We start from the raw sequence: 14,714 nt of genomic DNA on the forward strand, positions 1-14,714 counted from the left end.
CAGTGCAAGGGGACTAAATACATCACTGCTATAGGTGACCAGTTATCTGTCAGATAAACAAATGCCACAGTTGCTAACATTAGCTATTAGCTACCAAACTATGTATTGGTTAATGTCATAAAAACATATAGCAATCAATTCGTTGCAAGTTATGAAAAAAAAACACAAAATGTAATTATTTTCTGAATACTCAATGCTAGAGAGGTTTTATTTTCACAGAGGAGTTTGTCAATGATTAGCAACACCATTTATTTTGAAGCATTTTCATCCTTTTTTGCAAAATACCAGAAAAGCATGAACATTGAAATTATGCTTAGACTCTTGGAAAAGTCAAATTTTGTATCAGGCCCTCTGACTGAATATTGAATTAAATTTGTTTGTCCTTATGTCCCCAAGCCACTGAAAATACGTGTGTGGGCAATATCTATCCGCTTCAAGCACATATAGGAAGAGGGTAACGGACTCAGTGGGTTTGCTAATTTGGTATATTTGGTAGTTATGATCTGGTGTTGGTCGTAAACATCAGTCCTATGGGGGCGACTGTGGCTCAGAAGGTAGAGCAGATGTCCGCTGGGTGTCTTCCTCATATATGAGTTTGTATGGCATTTAGAGTTTGACAATATAATTATGTATAAATCCAAGAGATATTATCATACGGGTAGAAACAAACATGTACTTTGATGAGCAATGCAGAGGAATTTCTCTAACAAACCCAGAATCTGAGCTCCATCAGACACCGCTCTCTCTGTTTGGGTCAGACATGGTCAGAGCGTCACAGATCAGAGAAAAAGAGATGTTTGTGACACATGGGTGGCAGAGCTCAGACACAGACAGATTACTGTCAAAAGTGAATTATTTGTTCCATCACCTTGGCTGTATGCCAACGGGACATGAAGTCATTAGCATTTACATCTTAGCGATAGCACGTGTATTCCTAGGGTTCACTTTGTACACAGAGGCGACTTAGTGTGCTTTAAAAAATGAAAAAGAAATGATTTTAAAGAAAACTAGAAAATGCATTTCCGACTGAAAATGCGTTGGAATGCTGAAAGCTGAAATTAATTGTAAAAAAATTGCTGAAAATTAATAAATGAGAGACGATCTGTCTGAAAAATGTTGAAGCCCAAAAGCATTTAAACTGCACTGCTGAAAACCCTTCTAGTTGAAATGTCTATGGTGTCTGTAGCTGAAAGTATGAGGACGAAGGCTTTGAAAGTTGAAGAGGTTTAACAGGATTTGAAGATTTTCTCCAAAAGAAAATTGCAAATAGCTTAATATTTCAAAGAATTTAAAGATTACAAATATGAAAAGTCATATCACATCTCTCCTAAAAGAGCTGAACATTTTGATATTTGAATGGTTTCTGTGGCTTAAAACTTTTCATCAGTGGTGATATTTGTAGTAGTAGAAGTTGAAGTAGAAGTATTATTTGTAGAAGTATTAGTAGCATTAGAATAAGTACTAGTAGTAGCAGTAGTGATATTTGTAGTAGCAGTAGAAGTTGTAGTTGTAGTAGAAGTATTATTTGTGGTAGAAGTATTAGTAATCGTAAAAGAAGTAGTAGTATCAGTCGTCATAGTAATAGCTGTAGTATTGGTCGTAGTATTTAATATAACAGTAGAAGTAATAGTAATAGTAATGGCAGTAGAAGAAGTAGCAGTAGTGGTAGTACGAGTAGCAGTCATCTAATAGCTGTAGTAGTATTACTACTTATAGTAGCATGAATAGCAGTAGTAGTAGTAGCAGTTGTCATATAAGTAACAGTAGTAGTGGTAGTAATAGCAGTAGTGGTAGTAATAATATTGATGGCAGTAATAGTAGTAGCAGTAGTAGTAATAGTAGCAACAGCAAAAGTTATAGTAGTAGTAGCAGTAGTAGTAATACTATATTTGCAGCAGCAGTAGTAGTTGTCACAGTATTAGTAAGAGCATTACTTCTTTGAACAAAAAAGCCTAATTTTGAGCTTGTTTAATACAGTTAATCCATGAGGCTTTTATTTTGAAGGGGTGGGACTGGGTGGGGGAGAGGAGACATAATCATAATGTTTGACACACATAAACAGAGGTTATTAAATGACAGGCTTCATCACAAGCAGTTCAGTTAGAATTCACTCTCTGTGGCTTTTATTTTGAAATGGGGTGTGTGTGTGGGGGAGGGGGAGGGGGGAAAGACCTCTAAAGATCCCTAAGACTAAGATTGTGGACACAGTGGTAAAACACAAATGTTTTTTTCACAAGAATCTCAAGCTGCGCTTCACTCTCGCGGTGACATCACGCACTCTAAGCTGCCCAATACACACCCATCATAAAGTCAGAAAAGGGCTGAAAAATCATAAACGTTAAATTGCTGCAGTTCCAAAAGTTTAAAAGATATCGGAAAGCTAAATTATGCGGCAATAGTTCAGGGTTTTCTCAACATTTGAAAGTTGAAATGGTGTCTGTAGCTGAAAGTATGAGGAAGTTGAAGGATTTGAAAGTTGAAGAACTTTAAGAGGATTTGAAAATATTCTCCATAGACATCCCATTCAAAACAAAGTTGCTAAAAGCTTAATAATTCAAAAAGTTTCAAGGTTAGAAATAGAAAAAGTCATAGCAGAGATGAGCTGAACATTTTGATAGTTGAACGATTTCTGTAGCTTAAAATATGAAGGAGCAGAAGAGTTTCAAAAAAACGGGGACGGAAGAAATAGTGGAATAAAGAAACAGGATAACAATAGTTGGAATGCTTAACAGCATTCCAACAATAAAAGATACGAAGGACACCAATGATGAGAGTTAACATGAGTGTTCTTTAGGAGCGTTACCTTTTAAGTGAACTGTTTGTTTTCTTAAGTCGTCTCCCATTAAGTACAGGCAGACTGAGTGCAGTAATCAGGTGGCCTTCCACACGTGTGTGGAGCAGCCAGTAAGGCTAGGGAAGGCAAGTTTATTTGTACAGCACATTTCAACAACAAGGTAATTCAAAGTGCTTCACATAAAACCATTAAAAGCATCAAAACATAAGGCAAAAGAAAAGGAGATTTAAAAACAATTAAGAACATTCATTAAAACATTAAAAAAACAGTGCAGGAAATAAAATGCAGTAGTAAAATGCAGAAATGCAGGAAATTGATGAATATATTAATTGAATGTGGTTCAATTAAAGGCAGCAGCAAACAGAAAAGTCTTCAATCTTGATTTAAATGAGCTGAGGGTCTCAGCAGACCTGCAGCTTTCTGGGACTTTGTTCCAGATATATGGAGCAGAAAAACTGAACGCTGCTTCTCCATGTTTAGTTCTGACTCTGGGAACAGGAAGTAGACCGGTCCCAGATGACCTGAGGGGTCGGGATGGTTCATAAGGTAGCAGCAGATCAGAGATGTATTTTGGTCCTAAACCATTCAGTGCTTTGTAAACCAACAGCAGGATTTTAAAGTCAATTATTTGTTGGACAGGAAGCCAGTGCAAAGACCTCAGAACTGGAGTGATGTGATCCACCCTCCTGGTCTTAGTGAGGACTCGAGCTGCAGCGTTCTGAATCAGCTGCAGCTTTCTGACGGACTTTTTACAGAGACCTGTAGTAGGGTCATGCACTCCTGGAGAAAGATTTTGGCCATATGTGTGCACCTGCTCCTTCTTTTGAAAGTGTTTCTCCCTCATTTCTGGAGAGTCCTGACAGAAAGGTGTCACACTTTACAGTCTTTACAATCTGAAATCTTCTCTCATATTCCTATCATCCACAGTGAAACTGATCATGTCTTGAATGAACTGGGAATGATGCCGGTGCAGCAACGTCTGTCCCGTGGTCTGATTACAGCTGAAAAACATTCTTTTGACATTCTGGAAGAATAAGGAAGTTCACACTTTTAAGTTGTGGCTCAATGAAATGACCGATACCCTTCACCCTGGACAAAAAAAAGTGCTCTGAATAAAATCTGACTGACCCTAATGTATACATAAAAAAACAAAGCATATATATATATATATATATATATATATATATATGCTTTGTTTTTCTTAAATGAGAATGCAGTCTCATGTTCTGATGATCTTGAAACCTGTCTTTCATAAAACTGGTGTTTTTCTGTTGGCTCCAGGGACTAATGTCACCAGGGGCCATTAAGCAAAACACGGAATATGCAGCTGCAGATATATGACATCTGAATATATGAATTCCTTTGACGTTGGAGGAAACATGGCAGTGACAGTGATTAACACATTTGGGTTGTCTTCAGCTGAACCCTGCTTATCCAACACATTCTCACTGCTTGGTCTGATAGCGACGCACCGAGGCACGCCGTCATTAGTACGGTCAGAGCAACTGCCGCAGTATAAAGAGTGCAAAAAGGGTCGCAGAGTAACCTAAGAAAACATGCCGGTTCTTCTCTCGTGAGCTCCGCATCAAGCCCTCGGAGAGGTCAGCCTCAGACACCTTTCAGAATCCTTCACATGCATTCTTTCCAACAACTCCCCTCAGCTTTCCCCCGTAACAGGATGTTATATCTCGTCGAGTAGTAAGCCTATAAAAAAAAACTATCTTAACGACATAAACACAAAGGACGGAGAAACACACATCGGGGGAAAGCAGCGATTGTCAATAGTGCTGTAGGTGCAGTCAGGTGGACTGAAGGTTTTTCAGCTTCAGGGTTCTTCCATAATACTCCCCATCACTATGATGAAAGCATAACATCCCATTAAAAACAGTCGACTCTGTTTCTGTTTCCATCACGGAGCGCACAGGCTTTATTGAAATGTCATCATCTAAAAGCAAAACATGTCATGCAGACTGTACAGATTGTAATTCAAGGATAATTTATTGTCATTCTGCAACTCATGGATGGCAACGAAATGCAGTTGTAGCCCATTGGTAACATAAGAAAAACATGAGAAAAGCTAATTAACAGTAGTTCATTCCTGTAGTGCATTGTTTTAATTTACATCATAAGGAATGAAAAGAGCAACAACAAAAACAATTCTCTGGGCAGATAATATGGCCGACATCTCACACCATAGTCTCCATCCTCCCATCCCACATGGAGACCGGGGGATCTGCAAGGCCCGGGAGCCGCAGTGGATCCTCGGCTAAGCCTCCCCAAACCACTACGGGCTAAATCTCCATCAAGCATTCCTCAACACTCCAAATAACCGACGAAGGTTTGCCCTCGGCCGAGGCGGGGTCCTAAGCTAGTGAAGTGCAGCTTGATCCGGTATGCCACGATGGAGTCACTGACCTCCCGTCACAGGGTTCTCCTGAAGTCCTATTTTATCCATCGTATTCTCCAGAGACCAGACATCAGACAGCCAGCAGCATGCTGGATAATGGGGTAGCCTCAGGTCTTACCTTACTTAGCTTCCATCTGGGCTCTCCTCCCTCTCCTCTCTGGGGCAGTTTGGTGGTCCGGCAGGTCTGGCTGGTTGGTCGGCTGTTGGCGGTGATCCTCTCAAAGTCTGCTGAATCCAATCCTTGTGATGTTGATGAATGTATTCTGTCATAAGCCATTAGTGCGCAGTAAGAGACACGAAAACAACAACAAATTTAGACGAATACATTTAGTGAAATTCATGGGAGCTACAGGCACATGCACCGCTGTCATCATAGCAAAACACACCTGAACTTCACACACACAGACATGCAGACTGTGTAGTAAACTTTGTGATGAATAAACCAAGCGGAAATGTGAAATTCTCGCCTGTGAATAGACACGACTATATAATATAATAGTTGAATAGTTGTGTTGTAAAGAGGTAGGAACAAAGTAGTGGATGTGGCCTTTGCCAGGGTTGAAAGGAGTGATAAGGTTTGCCAACTCTGTTCTATGGAGCCTCCGAGTTCAATAAATATATAAATATCATCCCATCCTGCACAACCTGATTGGTTGATGCCTTTATTCAGATGTTATTGTTATTGGATGTTTTTTGTGAATGTCATCTTGCAACACCAGGACTTATGTCCATTAACTGACTGAAGTTTCCACAGCACTGTAGTGCTTCTGATGTATTTATGAAAACGAACTGATTATAAGCATTATTTGTATTATGAGACAACAAATAGTGACTAACAGGTAGAGACAGGACTGTACACAGTCCCGTCATGTGCTGCCAGATGACTGGTGTGAACATTGGGGAGTAGCACCCTCAGACTTTGTCACTGCTGAACCACCTCCGGGTCTTTTCCCCTCCATCAACCCCCCCAACTATTCATCATGAGGCGTAACATGGACATAAACAGACTGTGTGCTGCTTACCTAGAACGAAACACACCTTCTACCTCAACCACATTCATGCCAATACCAGGAATTCACTCACACTTTCGCCTCATCCGGCATACAAACAGATGACACTTTCTACCCACTGCCCCCCCACACACACACACACCATCCTCAAATCTCTGCGATGCATACACTACCACCCCCATGCCACCAGCCCCCCCCCACCAATGCATCTGCTGCTGTGCTGTCACATTGCATTTCCCTCCATGTCATTTTGGCCGGAGTCTCCTATTCAGCGGGGACAAAATGAAGTCTCCTCAGAGAGAGCGACAGAACGCCCTGCGAGGTGCGAGCGCCAGCGTCTCTGTCTGCCAAAAGCCAGGAAGAGCGGAGGGGGAATAACAACCCGCTGACTCTCCTCCACTTTACATTTCCTCTGCGCTCGTTTCCTCAAGAGCTCCTCATCTGTTTTGCCAGGCAAACTCGTCGAGAGAGGCCGCCTTGTTAAATAAGGCATGAGTCATCGACGGCGCTCAGCATTGCAATGGCGCTCCCCGTTTCAGTGGGACTGTTGAGCTGGAAGGCTGTTGTGGCTGTGGAAGAAGTAGGTTACATAAAAGAATACAATTTATCAATAAAAAACAATAATTGTTGGAATGCCGTTAAGCATTCCAACAATTATAGTATGTTATAGTATTATGTTATAGTATTAGTTATAGTATAGTATTATAGTAATTATAGTATGTAACGACGCGCCGCCGTTGCTGCGGACAGTATTTGAGATGTGATGTAATGAAGGTACCAAGGAAAACACACACAATGTTATTGTATATATTTATTGTAGCACTGTGGATGCTGGGAGCCATGTGCACATCTGGGACACAGAGATGTTCCTTTAGTTGTTGGAATGCTGTTAAGCATATGTTAAACATATTTCAAAATAAAAGCCCCAGAGAGTGAATTCTAACTGAACTGCTTGTGATGAAGCCTGTCATTTAATAACCTGTTTGTGTGTCAAACATGATGATTATGTCTCCTCTCCCCCTCCCTCTCCCACCCAGTCCCACCCTTTCAAAATAAAAGCCTCATGGATTAACTGTATTTAAACGTTTAGCTCAAAATTAGGCTTTTTTGTTGAAATAATGAATGCTCTTACTAATCCTGTGACAACTACTACTACTGCTAATATTTCTAGTATTACTACTACTACGACTACTACTTCAACTTTTGCTGTTGCTACTATTACGACTGCTGCTACTGCTATTACTGCTACCATAAATATTACGACTACCATTACTGCTATTACTACCACTACCACTACTATTATTACTTATACCACAACTGCTAATACTGCTATTCCTGCTACTACCAGTACTAATACTACTACAGCTATTAGTACAACTGCTACTAGTACTACTACGACTGCTACTTCAAAAACTGACTTTACTACTACTACTACTTATTCTACTACTACTACTGTTATATTAAATACTACGACCACTACTACAGCTATTACTACGACTACTGATACTACTACTTCTACTACTTCTTCTAATTACTAATACTTCGACTACAACTTCTACTACTACTGCTACTACAAATATCACTACTGCTACAACTAGTACTTATTCAAATGCTGCTAATACTTATACTTCTACTACAACTTCTACTACTACTACAACAAATGTCACTACCGCTGGAATTCTTTTAAGCGACAGAAACAGTTAGAATATCAAAATGTTCAGCTCTTTCAGGAGAGGGGTGTTATAACTTCATATTTGTAATCTTTCAACTTTTTGAATTATTAAGCTTTTTGCAATTTAAAAATAATTGGATATCTATTTTCAGCAATGTTTTTGAGATTCATTTCAGCTTTCAGCATTCCAACGCATTTTCAGCAGGAAATGCATTTTCTAGTTGTCATGAGTTCTTCCTTCCTGTCTGATTGACGAGCTCTGTCTCTACGTGAGAACATGCTCATTTTACAGTTTTGCCATTTGTATGTTACTTGAACTACATGATGTGAGCTGGGGCAGCAGTAGCTCAGTCAGTACACTGGACAGTGGCCAGCATAGAGCAGCTGGTAAGGAGTGTGAACTGGTGGCTGAAGAGGTGACCCCATCACTCTTGACATCCCTCCACAACAATGCATGTCAATAGGCCATGTGAATGTAATAATGGGAGTGGAAACAAAGAATTGGAAACAAGGGAATTAATAAAGTAGTTCTTCTTCTTCAGCTGGTAATTGATGTTGCTCCTGACTAAGATACTGTACAGGAGGCCAAATAGAAAAGATAATGATTACAAATCAAACTACAGAGGGGTAAGAAATGAAACACCTGACTAAATAATAATAAGAAAAAGTTAGAAAAAAAAACTTCTTTCTCTTTGTATTTGTCACTTACCAACTGTAGCACACAGCGTATTGATTCAAAAGAGGAGTGAAAGCTTTCAACAAGTTTGGTGTACTTTCATTACTCAGAAACTATGAAATAACGACGGTACCTGGCACGTCAATGTTTATCGAGATATATTTAAAGCAAACAATCTCTGTCTGTGTGTCTACTTATCTTGGGAACCATCCATCAGATCTACTGGCGGATCAATTGGCGGATTTATTACTGAGAACCCACGGACGTGCAATGTTGAATTTGGTGCAGTGTGGACCAGTGGCGGGCCGTGCACTGTATACCTGGGCCTTCTGTGCTGTCCTACTACACTTGAACCATCTCCTAATAACCTCATTATGATGAGCAAGCTACGGCTATTTGTTTCTAGGGGTGTAACAACACGTATTCGTATTAAACCGTTCGGTACGAGGCTTACCAACCGAACAACACGTTTGAATAATACTAGAGCAGAGAAGGCTTAGCTGGCCCTGACGGCCCACCACTGGTGTGGACACATGATATGTTCAATATTAATAAACTTTGAATAAGCAAGTGAACAGCACTTTGTGCACAGATAGAAACAGCTATACAGCTGCTCATTTCTGTCTTGAAGCTGTGAAGCAGCAAGTCAATGAGTTGAAGCTGATTTGATAAATTTGTCTTATTCAGTCATTAATCATATAGTCAACCAAGCACAGAGCGCTGCCACAGAGAGACCTCAGCTCACACAGCTCCATTCTAATGGAGGCAGCCTGGCCGACCAAACAAGAGGAATAAAGGAGACCGTTTAACCGTCCTACTCTGGAGGCCCAGCTTTAATTAAAGGGACATATTAAGCAAAAGTATTTTTTCATCACTTTTCTGTCCCTGGTGTGTCCACACACCACTAAATTGTGAGGAAACCCCATTGTGTCTTTTTTTCTCTTGTTCCATCGATCAGAAAACATGTGTGACAAAGAGCTGGTCAGACTAGCAACTGGATATGACGGTCTATGGCCGGGGTCTTCAATGTTAACTGATAGGGAGATGGAGCAGGGACCCCCAACTATATATATTGTATAAAAAATTTTTTTATACTACATAGGCCTAATGCCATGCATAAACATACCTGTTGCCTTGCATACAATACTGAACTATTAAAATAATGGACATATTAATGTCCAAACACTTGGCATAATAATATACTGGCCTCAGTAGTTGGCTGTTGTGGATAGGAGCTGTAGTGTTTTAGCAGGAATATCTTGCAAAGAAAGGGTAAAAAAGTAAATGTCGTTGTTTTTTCATTTATTTAAAAAAAAATGTTTACAACGGTATCTTCTCTTCAAATAATATTGCAGTGTGCGTCCTTGTGTCTGGGATCTTAGTCAGCTGGGGACTTGAATAGTCTCTCGGTCAAGCACGGGGAACCTGACAGAGCCAGCATCTAACATGCGGCCTGGTGATTGGCACAGCAGCAATAGGGGCGGGTCCCCCTCTTTGTGTGCAGGAGGCCTGGTGGGACAGGTCCAGGCTAGTCTTGCGCTGTGAGTGAACCGGTGTCGCTGAATGTGTGCATTTCTGACTGAAGGATAACATCTTCTGCCTCCATTCATCCATTCACTACGATATGTTGGAGTTCAGCAGCCACAGACACAGATGCTTTTTTCTCAGGTGTTGGTGGAGACCAAACACAGAGCTAGAAGGTAAATTGGACTTAATTCGTCAGATAGACAGTAACTGAAGTCCAAATCAGCGATCATGTTGCTCTGTCACTGCTAGATGCGCAATTAACAACATGTTGCTAATAATTTGGTTTTCTAAGGCCATGTTTTACAGATGCTGTTTTAGAGAGACAGATCTGTCCAACTTTAATCACAAATGAACAGGTGTAGCTCATTTGAACTGAATAAACAATGCATGCAGATCAGCACCATAACATACATGCAAGGAAGCATTGAAGTCTTGCTTGCTTTAGTCGACTATCAAGTGTAATTCATGCTTCACCAGCACTGGCTCATTTATCAGCTGACTGATATGTGTGATCATATATATAGCCTTCAGATGGCTGTACGGCCATGATACCCTTGTACACACTGTTTAAATCATGTTTTCCTTTGATGTGGCACCCATCTGTTCTTTGGCTCCCTCGACTGCAACCATAGACTGTATTTAAGAAGTCACCGCAGCCTGATGCATTGGTTTAGTGGACTACAGTTTTGAAGCCTCGATTTTGGCAATTTGGCCGTTGCCGTCTTGTTTTTTACAACCAGAAGCAAACCGAGACGGTGGAGTTGAGTGCAACACAACGCTTAAATGAGACATTCTTACCAGAAATGTTACAATTAACTTTGATGAAACGAAAACTGTGAAAGTGTTGATGTTGATGTTGACAACTCTCAGACCAGGCAATGCTGTGGTAGCGTCAAGGTAGCCCCGCCCTAAAGCATCCCCTGCTTTATGGTCTGTTTGACTCTAAATGGACCAGAACTTACGAAATGAACATCATGCTGTATTTTAAAAAGACTTGAAAGTAGAGATTGAGACCATGAACTCATGTTTACAATGTTTACTGAGGGAATAAATCAAGAGAGAAGTAGAGTCATTTTCTCATAGACTTCTATACAACCAGACAATAGACTGATGATTATGATGGACATTAATTGCATTTGCTTGGATTTCCATATAATTAGTTACATATTATTCAGCTGTTTGTTTATGAGTTGGTGTGTATGACCACCAGAGCACTTGTCTTGCATGACTTTCTGGATACAATGTAATTGATAAATACAATGTTAAGACTGATAGAAATGAGGGTCACAAGTACAGAAATATAACCCAGGTCATGAAAGAAAATGCATTTGTATCAAGTGGTGGTGTGGAGTGGAAGCCCCCACACATGATGTGACCGGCCTGCCGGTTCTGTTCATTTCCTCATTCAGTCTGACATGACTGGCTTTTTTCTTGTAGCCTTTTTTTGGCAAAACCAATCAACAGTGACTGACTTCTGACATTTTCAGAAGACACGGAGGCAGCTTAGGAAATGTAATACAAATGTTGGTATCAATCAGAGACATGTGTTCACAGAATACTTGTTTTTATTTCTGTTAAGTTGACTGAAGAATTCCTCAATGAGCACGACACAAAATATCTTTGTAAATGTCTTTACTTGGCAGTAATTCAGAGTTGTGGATCCAAGCTACTCACATCTCTCTGTTACGTTATGAACCTCTTTAAGCCTAAAGATGTGAAGGCTGGAGCACATTAAAAACAGATAGAAGCACTGGTAAGGTTGAGTTCAGTTCATCTGTGTGTTGAAAGCCCTCTCTGATGGCATATGTGATGTACTCCGCCCACGTGCAGAACACAGCCCCCCCTCTATCACTGTAACATTCTCTCTACCTCTGCTCCCTGATATTGATTTGATTCCAGAAATTAACATCCTTTTCTCTTCTACCCACACACTCCACACTCCCTGTCTTGCTTTCTGTAATCATGACGCTAACTCAACACTGCCGCTTCTCTGTTTTTTCCCCCGGCTCACTCGCTGTCTCTTTGGGTTAATGTAAGAACATTGCTATTCTTGTGGTGAACACAGGGCAGAAGACGAGATGTGTAGCGGGTCAAGTCTGCCTCGCATTCATCCTGCTGCCTTTGAACAGATAAAGGGACTAATTGCATTTGCATAATCACACGCGTACACTTCCCAAGAACGGTGAATATGCACGGATGAAGATTCAAGACAGAAGTGTTGAGCTACAATCTTCACAGATCTAGAGGCATATTCATGGGGTGACAAGAGGGTGGCATATATGGTAATGTATGAGGGTTATGTATATATATAGTATTTATATATATGTGAGAGAGAGAGAGAGAGAGAGAGAGAGAGAGAAAGACATAATGGCAGTCACATGTCAATATTTAAAATACACTTAAAACACTTCAATGTATTGCCAGCCCTACGAAGCGAACGTTTGAAGTCATGGTTTGCGGCTTTGATGGAAACAAAGCGGAGGACTTTCCTCTCATCAATGCTCATTTTGTTCTGCGCAACTATTGTCAACTTCACACATCAACTATAAAGGAACAAAAACACGAATGCCCTCCAGAGCTACAGGGACTTCAGCCTCCAGCAGAGGTACGACTATGAGAACAGACAACAACAAAACCGTGGAAACGAGTGAGAAGTGTGTTGAAATGTATCGACCCAGTCTAGTCAAACTTTGATTTGTAGAAGTGTACATTTTAAAGTAAATTTGATGTGTGTGTGAGAGAGAGAGAGAGAGAGAGAGAGAGAGAGAGAGAGAGAGAAGAACAGTTATCTAAGACAGAACAGCATTCCACCTCACTAAGATGAACCGGCCTTTCGCTAACCCTGACGATTTCATTGAGCTGCAGGAAAAATAAAACATGGAGAAAAAAAAGTAGTCTGTTCTCTTCGTCGAGGCTCCGTTTCTCAGTCGCAAATTTGGCAGGATCTTCAACGTGAAAGAATCCCAGATGGAGTTATATGAAGGTATATTTGTTTCTTTATTATGCAAACAAAACAAATGTAGCTCAAGCGCAAGTTCAATCAGGAAGACACTCACTAGTAATCTCTATCTTTCCTCGCCTTGTAAATACTCTATCAGCTGATTGGGGGCGTGCACTTTTAAGTAACCAACCAGATTCGGCACACCGGGTCCTCAAGCCAATCATATCGTTGCTGTCAATCTTTAAATAGTGTTCTCCTCTCTGCTGCTGTCAGGTGTCATTTCAGCTAAACAGATGCGAGTGTGTTAAGCAACGGTTAACCTTTGCATCGTAGCAGTTTGTGGATACTGAGTATGTCGGACTCCGATTCGGATCCGTTTGTCAGACATGCAAGTCAAGTTCTTGAGAGCCAGCCGGAGCGGGCAGGCAGCCCGCGGGAGCCGGCATGCAGCCCGCCGGGCGTCCGGCGCAGAAGCACTCGCCTCGGGCGGCGTAGCGGCTCCCACCTAGATGAGCAAGAAACTCTCTTGGCCCAGCTGGAAGGTCGGGGTATCAATCCAGCACCAGGCCTTCTGCTATCCCAGCTCCGGGAGCTGGTGAGGCTCACAGTTAGCGGCGAGCCAGTAGATCCCATACCAGCGGCGGCGCCCGGGCGGAAAAGAGCGAGGAAAACCGGCTCAGCCCAAGCTCCACAGGCGAAGAGGAGGGAGGCACTGTCTCTGAATCCGGCTCCACCAGCAACTCTGGACCCATCTAATACAGACAACGCCGTCGTCTCCACTCTGCAGTCACTGGTGAGCTCCATGCACGCCATCGAGGCGCGCCTGCAATCCCTGGGGAACGCGGCAAGTCAGGTGCCGGCATCAGTTACCATCACAGCCACCCAGGACTCCATGCGGCAACCAGCCGTCATGCTGAGCCAGGCCTCCACTTCGTCGCAGGTGGTAGTAGCCGAACATTCGCTGGCATCGGCAGTACCGGCTCCGCCAATGGGTAGGTCGTACATCCCTCAGGCAGCTAACATTACGCCTCGACTTAGGTCAAAAATCCTGCAGGGGAGAGACATCAATTTGATGAGCATAATGCTGCCCTCCCCCGAGTGTGATACGAGCGTAGCCGCCAGTGGGAACATCGCGGCAGTGTTTAAATCGACAGATCCAAGGCTAATCAGGGATTTGTCAATTGGGCAGTTCATGGTAGCGTTCGGGGTTTATCGGGACGTGATATGTGCGGTCTACCCAGACAGAAGACAGGCGCTAGACACCTACATGGCACTGATCGGCGAGCTACAGCTGAAATATGCAAGGAGCATATTTTACCAGTACCATAAGGCGTTCTCCAGCAGAGCCGCACTGTATATTTCGCAGTATAACTCCCGGTTGGACTGGTCAGTGCTGGATACAGAGTTACTGGTCTTGGTCGCGGGGGGCACACAAACTGTTTTGTGTAGTTCGTGCGGGAATTCGGGCCACGTAGCCCCGCTGTGTCCGGCGGTGGTGTTTCAGCCTACGTTCGCTGGGCGTGAGGTGCCTAGTCAAAATTACATGCAGAGTTGTGTGAACTTTAATGAAAGCGTGTGTACATTTCAAAACTGTCGTTATCTTCACATCTGCAGCTACTGCAAGGATGCGCAGCCCCGGTCAGTCTGCACCCGCCGAGCAGCCAGACCTCTCCCACGGGGAGGGAAA

Source organism: Melanostigma gelatinosum (assembly GCF_949748355.1).
Source record: "Melanostigma gelatinosum genome assembly, chromosome: 5".
Lineage (NCBI taxonomy): Eukaryota > Metazoa > Chordata > Actinopteri > Perciformes > Zoarcidae > Melanostigma > Melanostigma gelatinosum.